Here is a 13,455-nt window from a genome sequence, read left to right as displayed (position 1 = left end):
CGCAAATCTCATTACCCCTTTTTAAATGTACCAGTTTTTTAAGAAAAATGTGCACGTGAACTGACGACGTACATTCATTGTGCAATTCTTATCAAAAACAAAAAAAACCTGTTTGGCCACATTATATTATTACGACCATACTCTCAAAACATGTTTGACTGCATTATACACTGCCAAATAACTAGTCTGGTAATCATAGCATGGGAATTGCTATACCCGTGAGCGAATAACATGGAAATTCCTATACCCGTGAGCAAAATGGTACCTCTTACTCTACTGTTGTGTACCTAAATAATTGCCTTGTCGCCTTGACAAATGGTAACACAGGAAGAGAAAGCTCTTCGAAAGAGGTGAATGGATGTACTTGCTGAAGACAATTATTGACCCCACTTTTATTCTTTCATTTAAAAGTAACCTATCGTTTTTGCCGGCGCTATAGCCTGTCACAACAGGCCTCCTGTCATTGCTTTGAAACTGTCTATCCATTAACGGCGACTCAACGAGAAGAAATTTGTGAATGTGAAGCAGTTATTTGGAGGCTGACGTTTTCAAGAATGTAGTTGTTGCAGAATAACTGTAACTGTAGAACTCGGTGAGAATGTAAACGTCCAAAACTGAATGTATTTCCTACAAAACGTAGATTTCGAGTAAACGATATGAAACAAGGATGTGAAAATTATAGATGTTACCTATGGTTACCCAGTTTTTACTGAGGATAAGCATAAGGCCATTGGCCACCCCTTATCGTATGAAGCCACGTCTCTTTGCTATTCCTGTTGGCTCATGAATGATAATTTAAGAAATCTCTGACAAATCTAGAACAGAAGTTTCATAGCAGACGGGTAGAACAAAATACCAAGAATTTACTTAGTTGGGACCTGTTGTTTGCCTCAATAGACATACGTGCTGTAATTGGCATACCAAAGAGTGTAAGGCTAAGTTGCTAAGGCTAGGAATAAGTGAAGATGAAAAGGTGAGGTTGGCTAACGAAAAGATCGATAAAGTGGACAGCTTATCTCACCTTGGTAGTATTATTAGTGAAGACTGTGGGAGCAGTGAAGATGTTAGAAGTAAAATAGCCAAAGCTCAGGGTCTTTTTCATAGTTGAAAAAAGTTTGTAAGAATAGGAAGATAAGTCTGCGAACCAAGATTAGAAAATTAGAAGCTACTGTGATAACAGTGGTCAAGCATGGTTCTGAAGCATGGGAACTCCGAAAAGTGGAGTAAGATTTTCTTGATGTTTTCCAGAGAAATTGCCTACGAATTTTTTGGGTACCTGGCTGACTGACCGTATTTCAAACAGTAATCTCCACAAAAAGCGTGGTTCAATCCAGCTTTCTAGGGCTATAATGAGAGAAAGGTTGAGAGGGCTAGGGTTCATTTTGCAGATGAAAGATGACAGATTGCCAAAGATTGTTCTTTTTGGCCAACCGTCTAGGGCTAAACGACAGCAGGTCGTCCGCGGTTGGGCTGGGAGGATGTCGCAAAGAAAGCTTTAAGGAAAATGAGAGCTTCCTGGAAGGGCGTAAAGAGGATGGCTTCGAATAGATTAGGATGGAGGAGGAGCTTGCGTAGCTGTGTTGGCCTCGGGTGGCTTGGTGTTGCGGTGAGTTGTTAGCACAGTTTATAGAATTATCCAGTAAGTTTATCGCAGATCATTTCTGGTCTTCATTCTCGGTGCGAACAAAAAGCTCCTCCCACTTATTCATGGATTAGTGGGTTAGTCTGTATGCGTCAATCAATGAGAAATGGTTCGAAATTGTATCATTCATAATTGTGAAAGCAGAAAAAAACTTGGTGAGCCAGCCAAGTGGTTTGCAAGTGTCCCATCTCACAGGTATGACTTAATTTAAATACAAATTATGACTTAATCTATTATTTACAAACAGTGGACTCAACTGATTGGCCTATGTAGCACTTTATCAAAAAGGGGGCGGGGGTTTGATGAAATTTGTGAAAATAAGGATTTTTTTTTCTTCTAATAACTGGTGGAATAGGTGTAATGGTTTCAGGGGCAGATCCAGGATTTTTTAGGAGGGGGGCAAAATAGGTTGATTCGATAAACTTACGTTAGGAGCAAGTTTAATTAATGCAAACTTGCGTTAATTAGGTAAATTACGCTACTTTAGACTACTATAGGGGGGAAACCCCTCGCACCTCCCCCCCGCGTGATCCACCCCTGATTGGGTTTTCATTTTTTTTTTCACGTCGTGATATATATTTTCTACGATATTTATTTTCTATATAAGACTAGTTTCGTTTTCAATCAATGTTTTCGTATGAAATGGGCAGACCTTTCCTGAACTTTAAACAATAAACACCTCTGTTTGAAAATCTTTGCACTTTGTGAATTTAGATAGCGATAAGGGTTCCTGATTGAGACCAATTTTAGGACTTGGGTTCTAATTATTGGTTGCTGTGGTATAAGTTGCCACAATAGCCCTATCAAAGAAAATACCAAACGTCTGTTCAGAAGTGTTTTTCGTAAAATTCTTAGGGAATTGTCAGAAAATTGAAGGACCTCACACATTTTACGGGGCTTTACGCTAGAAAAGCTCCTATTATAGAATATTCTTCCAGTTTGTATATATACAAAGTCTGTATATATACAGTTTATATATATATATATATATATATATATATATATATATATATATATATATATATATATATATATATATATATATATATATATATATATATAAGTAGAAAGCTATCTTATAGTCCCACCCTCACCCCTGCTGCCACCTACAACTTTTTTTTTACATAATTTATGTCTGTTTTATGGTTTTTGTCTGTGAGAATGGAAAAACAGGAATTTTTTCTCTTTTATGTATGTTTCTTGGATGTTTATGGGTTTTGGTCAATTTATTTGTTGTATTTCATGAATGTCAACATCAAAATAAGTCTAATTTTATAGTTTTTGTCGTTGATAATTGGAAAACAGGATTTTTATCACTTTGATGTATGTTTTCTGGATTGTTGAGTCTAACGGGGACAGAGTCAATTACACTTCTTTCAAGATCAATTGATTTGTTGTTGTTGTTGTAAGTGCACGCTCGGGGCGAATGTTATGATCCAGGAATAGGAAACAGTTAGATCACGTGTTTCCTTCTCAGCCGATCTGAGACTCGCTTACATATTAGCGGTGGAGGATTGCAGAGAATATAAGGAAAAGGTTTTCGTTAAAGTTTTTATTAGTCTGTGAACTGAATTCAAAGGAGCGAGAAGAAGAACAGTTTGAATTCATTGATTTGGATATATATTTGTGTGTTGATAACGGGGAGTGGAATGTTTACACTATTAGAAGTTGATAGTGCAGTTGATGGCAATAATATAAGAACAGCTAACATTACGGTGGAAATCACAAGTTGATCACAACTTTGTATGGAATGGGATGAAGTATATGCAAGATATGTGATATCCTTGAGCAAATTTAAAATGGAGGATCAATTATGTTTCGCTGCAAAAGTTGATATAGCACATGTGAATAGACTTCAATGTGCTTTAAGTGCATTAGTGAAACATATCAAAGACAATAAACTGTATCGCTAATTGTACATGCTTAGTATTATTGTTGTTGTAATCATTCAATAAAATTGTTTCGAAATCGAAAATGTTCCCTTTCTTTTCTGGTTAGGTTAGGCTAGGGCTAACGAATCAGGATCAATATACAGTGAATCCAAATGATTTACCAGCATTACTGGTTCACAACAGTTGCCTATACACCGAAGAAGAAGAAATCTAAAGTGAAGATTTAAAGACATTATTGTATATATATGCATTTTATCAATAAACAAATTAACAAAACAATCTTCAAATATTTATTCTATTGTGATATCGATATTTATCACAGTTTTAATGTATACTATCTCAGGAGGTTCAATTATTTGAACCTCGTCCTCCTCCACTGGCATAATGTTTATGAGAGAGGGTATCTCCTCAGCAAATAAATCCTCGTGCACTCGAAGTCTCGGGTTAGGTATTCGATCCGAAGACCCACTCCTAAAGAGATCCTCTGATCTATATGTACAGAGGAGAAGCTCCTCCTCCTCCTCTGGTGTAATCTCGATAGTGTCGATTTCATTACATGTAGCTAGAAGATCCTCCTCCTCCTCGAGAGTGAGCCCCCACACATACCACACATCCAAAAAAAGATTGAGAACACTATGATGGAAATATAAATTAAAATTTAAATAATGTTATGGGAGAATGGTTCTTGGAAATTTTCAGTAGGTTTTAATTTCTGGAAAAAATTACATTTTGATATCGTTTGACAATTTACTAAATTTTAAGGTTTTCTTTAGTTTCAAAAATGTTTTTGTCAGTCACCATCTTTTAATCATTCACAAACAATACTGAAGAAAACCAGTTTCAACTGTTTATGGATGTTAAATTATTAAGAAGGCTATTATTTCTTTGAAATATACATTTTACATTTTCAATTTTCATGTTTTTGATTTTAATTTGATGAAAAATTTAAACAAAACTTCAACTAGTTATTTTTTTGTTCGGCTTAAATGAAAGGTCCAATACCTCAGTTAAACTAAGAGCTTACTTTCTGTAAAGCTATGTCTAGTGATGACTTGTTAGAGTGACAAAAACTTTTTTCCATAAGAGGGCATTTTTCAACTAAAAGTAAAGAGCTGCTTGACTCAATAAAAAACGAGCAGAAATAATAACGAATAATTGTTCAAACATAAATTCTCTGTAAACTTCTGTAAAATGATAAACTTGTTAGAGTGACAAAAACTTTTTTCCATAAGAGAGCAGTTTTCAACTAAAAATAAAGAGCTGCTAGACTAAATAAAAGACGTGCAGAAATAATAACGAATAATTGTTCAAACTTAAATTTTCTGTAAACTTATGTCTAATGATAAACTTGTTAGAGTGACAAAAAATTTTTTTCCACAAGAGTTCATTTTTCAACTAAAAGTAAAGAGCTGCTAGACTAAATCAAAGATGTGCAGAAATAATAACGAATAATTGTTCAAACTTACATTTTCTGTAAACTTATGTCTAATGATAAACTTGTTAGAGTGACAAAAACTTTTTTTTCCACAAGAGGACGTTTTTCAACTAAAAGTAAAGAGCTACTAGACTAAATCAAAGATGAGCAGATATAATAACGAATAATTGTTCAAACTTAAATTTTCTGTAAAGTTATGTCTAGTGATAAACTTGTTAGAGTGATAAAAACTTTTTTTTCCACAAGAGGACATTTTTCAACTAAAAGTAAAGAGCTACTAGACTAAATCAAAGATGAGCAGAAATAATAACGAATAATTGTTCAAACTTATATTTTCTGTAAAGTTATGTCTAGTCATAAACTTGCTAGAGTGACAAAAACTTTTTTTCCACAAGAGGTTATTTTTTAACTAAAAGTAAAGAGCTACTAGACTAAATCAAAGATGAGTAGAAATAATAATGAATAATTGTTCAAACTTAAATTTTCTGTAAACTTATGTCTAGTGATAAACTTGTAAGAGCGACAAAAACTTTTTTCCACAAGAGGACATTTTTCAACTAAAAGTAAAGAGCTACTAGACTAAATCAAAGATGAGCAGAAATAATAACGAATACTTGTTCAAACTTAAATTTTCTGTAAACTTATGTCTAATGATAAAATTGTTAGAGTTAAAAAATCTTTTTTTTCCACAATATGTAATATTTCAGCTGAAAGTAAAGAGCTGATATACTGAATCCAAGATGAGGAATAATAATAAAAAATATCAATCAAAAAGTGAATTTACTGTAAAGTCATGCCTAATGATGATATTTTTAGAGTGAAAAAAAACTTTTTTTCCACAAGAGGGCATTTTTCAACTAAAAGTAAAGAGCTACTAGACTAAATCAAAGATGAGCAGAAATAATAACGAACAATTTGTTCAAACTTAAATTTTCTGTAAACTTATGTCTAGTGATAAACTTGTTAGAGTGACAAAAACTTTTTTTTCCACAAGAGAACATTTTTCAACTAAAAGTAAAGAGCTACTAGACTAAATCAAAAACGAGCAGAAATAATAACGAATAATTGTTAAAACTTAAATTTTCTGTAAACTTATGTCTAGCGATAAACTTTTAAGAGCGACAAAAACTTTTTTTCCACAACAGAACATTTTTCAACTAATAGTAAAGAGCCACTAGACTAATCAAACATGTGCAGAAATAATAACGAATAATTATTCAAGCTTAAATTTTCTATAAACTTTTGTCTAGTGATGAGCTTGTTAGTGATAAAAACTTTTTTTCCACAAGAGGACATTTTTCAAGTAAAAGTAAAGAGCTACTAGACTAAATCAAAAACGAGCAGAAATAATAACGAATAATTGTTCAAAACTCAATTCTCTGTAAACTTATGTCTATTGATAAACTTGTTAGAGTGACAAAAACTTTTTTTCCATAAGAGGGCATTTTTCAGCTAAAAGTAAAGAGCTGCTAGACTAAATAAAAGACGAGTAGAAATAATAACGAATAATTGTTCAAACTTAAATTTTCTGTAAACTTATTTCTAATCATAAACTTGTTAGAGTGAAAAAAAACTTTTTTTCCACAAGAGGTCATTTTTCAACTAAAAGTAAAGAGCTGCTAGACTAAATAAAAGATGAGTAGAAATAATAATGAATAATTGTTCAAACTTAAATTTTCTGTAAACTTATGTCTATTGATAAACTTGTTAGAGTGACAAAAACTTTTTTTCCACAAGAGGACATTTTTCAACTAAAAGTAAAGAGCTTCTACACTAAATAAAAAAAATCATGAATTTATTCACAGTTTTAACTAGCTAGGGCTAAATTTGTTAACGATTGATCATTGAGGACATTTTTCAACTAAAAGTAAAGAGCTACTAGACTAAATCAAAGATATGCAGAAATAATAACGAATAATTGTTCAACCTTAAATTTTCTGCAAACTTTTGTCTAGTAATAAACTTGTTAGAGTGACAAAAACTTTTTTTTCACAAGAGGACATTTTTCAACTAAAAGTAAAGAGCTTCTAGACTAAATAAAAAAAATCATGAATTAAATGCACAGTTTTAACTAGTTAGGGCTAAATTTGTTAACGATGGATCATTGAGGACATTTTTCAACTAAAAGTAATGAGCTGCTAGACTAAATAAAAAAAATCATGAATTTATACACGGTTTTAACTAGCTAGAGCAAAATTTGTACACAATTGTGCAATTAGGATATTTTTCTACTAAAAGTAAAGAGACTATAGAATAAACGAAAGATTCATAGATAATAGCGAAAACTAATAAGAACTAACAGAGTCGGTTCACGATTTTAACTTTAGAAAACTTTTAGCGACAAAAACTTTTTTTCCACATGTAAACATTTTTCATCTAAGCGTAGAGAGCAACACGACTACATAAAAAAATCATGAATTTAGGCAGTGACCTTAACAGCAGGTACTCCACTTGTTTATACATTCAAAATTAGGAAGGAAAACTAGATGTTCCTGTGGTACCTAAGTAAAATAACAAAAAATCAACAGTTTACGTGTATTTTTAAATTATGATCAAGAAAAAAAAAATTCATGCTACAGTGGCGATGTGTGTATAATATACCAGTATCGGAATTGTTCATGGAGAGAGAACCGGATTACACGGTATTATTTAAAACGATAAGAAATTAAATAAAAAAATTCAACTGATAGTAAGAAGCAACTTCAAAGTTTATAAATGAACAGAAATTATTACGTATAAGAAAAGGGTCACCCCCCTCCTCAAGACATCGCTCTTTACACAACTTTTTTTTAGAATTTAAAAACAAAGCTTATTATTATTAAAAATATTGAATAAAACTTTTTATTTGATTATCTGAAGCTTAGTTTAATGTTTTACTTTGAACAAACTACTTTGTTAATGCGTTACTTTTTATAAATACCGAGTCTAAAGGCATTTAAATGTTTAGGTGTTTGAAAACCAAGTTCAAAACTAACGATACTGTTTTAAAAAATTAGGTCCAACGCTTCGACATTGCTCAATAGAATTAAATGCTGGGTGTTTATATCTTAGTTTTTGTAAGTAGGCTATGAGAGAGAGATAATGGAACCACAATTAAGATAGAGCGATGGAGAGAGGGGGGGAATGCTATGTTGATTAGTGACGCTCAAACACAGCCCCATTTTTAAAAAAAAAAAATAGACCAGAAATTAGGACCAGTGGGAATACCCCCTCCTCAAGACATAACTCATTACACAACTTTTTTTAGAGTTTAAAAAAAAAGCATATTATTATTAAAAATATTGAATGAAACTTTTAGAATACATAGCTCTTTTGAAAGCAAAAAAAAACTGCAGCGTAAAGAGCGAGGCATTGACTTGAGGGCGAACCCACTCATATACGTATTAATTTCTGTTCGTTTTAAGTTCTAATGTTGCTTCTTACTTTCAGTTGAAAAACTTGTTTTTTTAATTTAATTTCTGATCGTTTTTTAAATAATGCTGGGAAATCCAGCGCCCCCCTTCATAGAAATGTCCCTTAACCCAAGGAAACATCCTCCACGGAAAATCGTGTCTTAAAAAAGTTATTTAAACTCACATCAACCATTGGAGAAACATCGCATACATTTGAACTATTCATTATTAATATATCTCTCTGTCTTTATCCCAGTTTGCACTGATTTTTAAAACCATCAAAACCGCGAAATAAACTTTAATAACGGTTAATTATTATGAAAATCAAGCGAGGTGTAGAATATAGAACACTAATTGTCTACCATTTATCACATATTCTCCCATGGGAAAAGGTTTCGTGCAGAAACAAAACATCTTGCATCAACATTTTACTTTTCTATTTCTAAGCCCTAACGGTACTTTTTTTCACAACAGAAATATTCTCTAGATAATTTAATCATGGTGATAATTAACCTGACACAATTACCTTTAACATGTCCACGCGTAAAAGTAAGTCGGTAAAATGAAAGTAAGACACATAATCAGAAAAACTGTGTGTATACAATTGGAAAATTCAAAACTTTAAGGCATTTCTATAAGGGCTCTAGGGTGAATTTGTTACCTTCAAAGATATATTTTTGGGTTTTTCAACTATACGTGACAGAATGAATATATCAAAATTTTGATCAGACGAAATTGGGAAAAAAGAGGGCGTGGGAGGGGGCCAAGTTGTCCTCCAGCATTTTGGTCACTGAAAAGGATACTATAACTTTTAATTTCCGTTTGAATGAGCTCTCTCCTGATGTTCTAGGACCACTGGGTCGATTACCTCTGAAAAAAAAAAAAAAATTAACACGCATCCGTGATCTTTCTTCTGACAAAAAATACTAAGTTGCAAATTTTTGCAGATATGAGCTTGAAACCTATGTAATATGGTTTTCTAAATTTAAAATTTTGTTTAAATCACAAACCCCTGAATCACAAAGGCCGTTTAATTAGAATACATAGCTCTTTTGAAAGCACAAAAAAAACTGTAGCGTAAAGAGCGAGGCATTGACTTGAGGGCGAACCCACTCATATACGTATTAATTTCTGTTCGTTTTAAGTTCTAATGTTGCTTCTTACTTTCAGTTGAAAAAACTTGTTTTTTTTAAATTTAATTTCTGATCGTTTTTTAAATAATTCTGGAAAATCCAGCGCCCCCTTCATAGAAATGTCCCTTAACCAAAGGAAACATCCTCCACGGAAAAATTTTCCCGAGTAACCCCCTCCTCAAGAAAAAAATCCTTCCTGAGAATGTCTGTATACTTCCCAATAACCTATCCACGGGGCAGGATCCCCCATCCCTGGAGGTGCAAGCTGAAGGCCCACCGTGGGCGGGACCCCACCATTCCCCGGGGCCACAGGCCAAAGGCCAACCACGGAACAGGATCCCCCACCCCAGGGGTCACAGGCCGAAGGCCGGCCGCAGGCGGGATCCCCCACTCTCGGGGTCACAGGGCCGAAAGCCGGACACGGTCGGGGCCCCACATCCCCAGGTTATGCTAGGTTACCTAACATTTCTAGGGTTAGCAGCTTAGGTTAGGTTACATTAGGTTAAGTGACGCTTCACTTAACCTAATGTAACCTAACCTAAGCTGCTAACCTAAGCTGCTAACCAAAATGCAGGAGGACAACTTGGCCCCCTCCCACGCCCTCTTTTTTCCCAATTTCGTCTGATCAAAATTTGATATATCCATTCTGTCCAGTATAGTTGAAAAACCCAAAAATATATCTTTGAAGGTAACAAATTCACCCTAGAGCCCTTATAGAAATGCCTTAAAGTTTTAAATTTTCCAATTGTATACACACAGTATTTCTCATTATATGTCTTGCTTTCATTTTATCGACTTACTTTTACGCGTGGACATGTTAAAGGTAATTGTGTCAGGTTAATTATCACCATGATTGAATTATCTAGAGAATATTTCTGTTGTGAAAAAAAGTACCGTTAGGGCTTAGAAATAGAAAAGTAAAATGTTGATGCAAGATGTTTTGTTTCTGCACGAAACCTTTTCCCATGGGGGAATATGTGATAAATGGTAGACAATTAGTGTTCTATATTCTACACCTCGCTTGATTTTCATAATAATTAACCGTTATTAAAGTTTATTTCGCGGTTTTGATGGTTTTAAAACTCAGTGCAAACTGGGATAAAGACAGAGAGATATATTAATAATGAATAGTTCAAATGTATGCGATGTTTCTCCAATGGTTGATGTGAGTTTAAATAACTTTTTTAAGACACGATTTTCCGTGGAGGATGTTTTCTTGGGTTAAGGGACATTTCTATGAAGGGGGGCGCTGGATTTCCCAGCATTATTTAAAAAACGATCAGAAATTAAATTAAAAAAACAAGATTTTCAACTGAAAGTAAGAAGCAACATTAGAACTTAAAACGAACAGAAATTATTACGTATATGAGTGGGTTCGCCCTCAAGTCAATGCATCGCTCTTTACGCTACAGTTTTTTTTTGTGCTTTCAAAAGAGCTATGTATTCTAAAAGTTTTATTCAATATTTTTAACAATAATAAGCTTTGTTTTTAAATTCTAAAAAAGTTGTGTAAAGAGCGATGTCTTGAGGAGGGGGGTATTCCCATTGGTCCTAATTTTTGGTCTATTTTTTTTAATGGGGCTGTTTTTGCGCGTCACTAATCAGCATAGCATTCCCCCCCCCCCTCTCCATCGCTCTATCTTAATTGTGGTCCCCTTGTCTCTCTCTCATAGCCTACTTACAAAAACTAAGATATAAACTCCCAGAATTTAATTCTATTGAGCAATGTCGAAGCGTTGGACCTAATTTTTTTAAACAGTATCGTTTGTTTTGAACTTGGTTTTCAAACACCTAAATATTTAAATGCCTTTAGACTCGGTGTTTATAAAAAGTAACGCATTAACAAAGTAGTTTGTTCAAAGTAAAACATTAAACTAAGCTTCAGATAATCAAATAAAAAGTTTTATTCAATATTTTTAATAAAAATAAGCTTTGTTTTTAAATTCTAAAAAAAAGTTGTGTAAAGAGCGATGTCTTGAGGAGGGGGGTGACCCTTTTCTTATACGTAATAATTTCTGTTCGTTTATAAATTTTGATGTTGCTTCTTACTTTCAGTAGAATTTTTTTAATTTAATTTCTCATCGTTTTAAATAATACCGTGTAATCCGGTTCTCTTCCATTTAGCAATTCCGGTAATGGTATATTATAAACACAACAACACTGTAGCCTGACAATTTTTTTCGTGATCATAATTTAAAAATGCACGTGAACTCTTGATTTTTTGTCGTGTTACTTATGTAATACAGGAACATTTAGTTTTCTTTCCTAATTTTGAATTTATACAAAAATTTAGCCCCAGCTAGTTAAAACTGTGCATAAATTCATGATTTTTGAATTTAGTCTAGCAGCTCTTTATTTTTATTTGAAAATGACCTCTTGTTGAAAAAAAAGTTCTCGTTATTCTACATAGTCTAACACTATACAAAAGTTTACCTAAAATTTTAGTTTTAATAATTACTCGTTATTATCTCTTAGCATATTTGATTTAGTCTCGTATCTGTTTACTTTTAGTAGAAAAATGTCTTTAATGATCCATTGTTAACAAATTTAGCCCTAGCTAGTTAAAACCGTGCATAAATTCATGATTTTTTTATTTAGTCTAGCAGCTCTTTACTTTTAAGTGAAAATGTTTTCATAGGGAAAAAAAAGTTCTTGTCACTCTAACAAGTTTATTACTAGACAAAAATTTGCAAAAAATCTAAGTTTGAATAATTAATAGTTATTATTTCTGCTCATCTTTCGTTTAGTCTAGAGCCTATTTACTTTAAGCTCAATAGTGTCTTCAATGATCAATTTTTAACAAATTTAGCTCTAGCTAGTTAGAACTGTTTCTAAATTCATGATTTTTTTTATTTAGTCTAGAAGCTCTTTACTTTTAGTTGAAAAATGTCCTCTTGTGGAAAAAAAGTTTTTGTTACTCTATCTAGTTCATCACTATACAAAATTTTACAAAAAATTTAAGTTTGAACAATTACTTTCTATTATTTATGCACATAATTGGCTTAGTTTAGTAGCTCTTCAAATTTAGTTGAAAAATATCCTAAATTGTCCATCGTTAATAAATTTAGCCCTAATTAGTTAAACTGTGTATGAATTCATTATTTTTTTTTTATTTAGTCTAGAAGCTCATTACTTTTAGTTGAAAATGTCATCTTGTTAAAAAAAATTTTTTGTCACTCTAACAAGTTCATCAATATACAAAACTTTAAAGAAAATTTTAGTTTGAACAATTATTCATTATTATTTCTACTCATCTCTTATTTAGTATAGTAGCTCTTTACTTTTAGTTGAAAAATGTCCTCCTGTGGAAAAATAGATTTTGTCACTCTAACAAGTTTATCATTAGAAATAATTTTACAGAAAATTTAAGTTTGGACAATTATTCATTATTATTTCTGCTCGTCTTTGATTTAGTCTAGCAGCTCTTTACTTTTAGTTGAAAAATGTCCTCTTATGGAAAAAAAGTTTTGTCACTCTAACAAGTTTATCATTAGACATAAGTTTACAGAAAATTTAAGCTTGAACAATTATTCGTTATTATTTCTGCTCGTTTTTTATTTAGTCTAGTAGCTCTTTACTTTTAGTTGAAAATGTCCTCTTGTGGAAAAAAGTTTTTGTCACTCTAACAAGTTTATCACTAGACATAAGTTTACAGAAAATTTAAGTTTGAACAATTATTCGTTATTATTTCTGCTCGTTTTTGATTTAGTCTAGTAGCTCTTTACTTTTAGTTGAAAAATGTCCTCTTGTGGAAAAAAAGTTTTTATCACTATCAAGTTCATCACTAGACATAACTTTACAGAAAATTTAAGTTTGAACAATTATTCGTTATTATTTCTGCTCGTTTTTGATTTAGTCTAGTAGCTCTTTACTTTTAGTTGAAAAATTTCCTCTTATGGAAAAAAAAGTTTTTGTTACTCCAACAAGTTTATCATTATACATAACTTTACAGAAAATTTAA

At 32.4% G+C, this 13,455-nt stretch overlaps 1 protein-coding gene across 1 annotated transcript in view; it reads left to right on the top strand.

The window, feature by feature from the left end:
• The window catches only part of LOC148947080 (protein KRI1 homolog), a 434,670-nt gene that overhangs the window by 183,724 nt on the left and 237,491 nt on the right, over positions 1-13,455 (top strand). The gene's annotated exons all lie outside the window — the stretch shown is intronic.

The sequence above is a fragment of the Artemia sp. Qi Xiang Cuo genome, chromosome 11, assembly GCF_049724085.1.
Source record: "Artemia sp. Qi Xiang Cuo chromosome 11, ASM4972408v1, whole genome shotgun sequence".
NCBI lineage: Eukaryota > Metazoa > Arthropoda > Branchiopoda > Anostraca > Artemiidae > Artemia > Artemia sp. Qi Xiang Cuo.
This window is presented reverse-complemented; position numbering and strand designations above follow the sequence as displayed.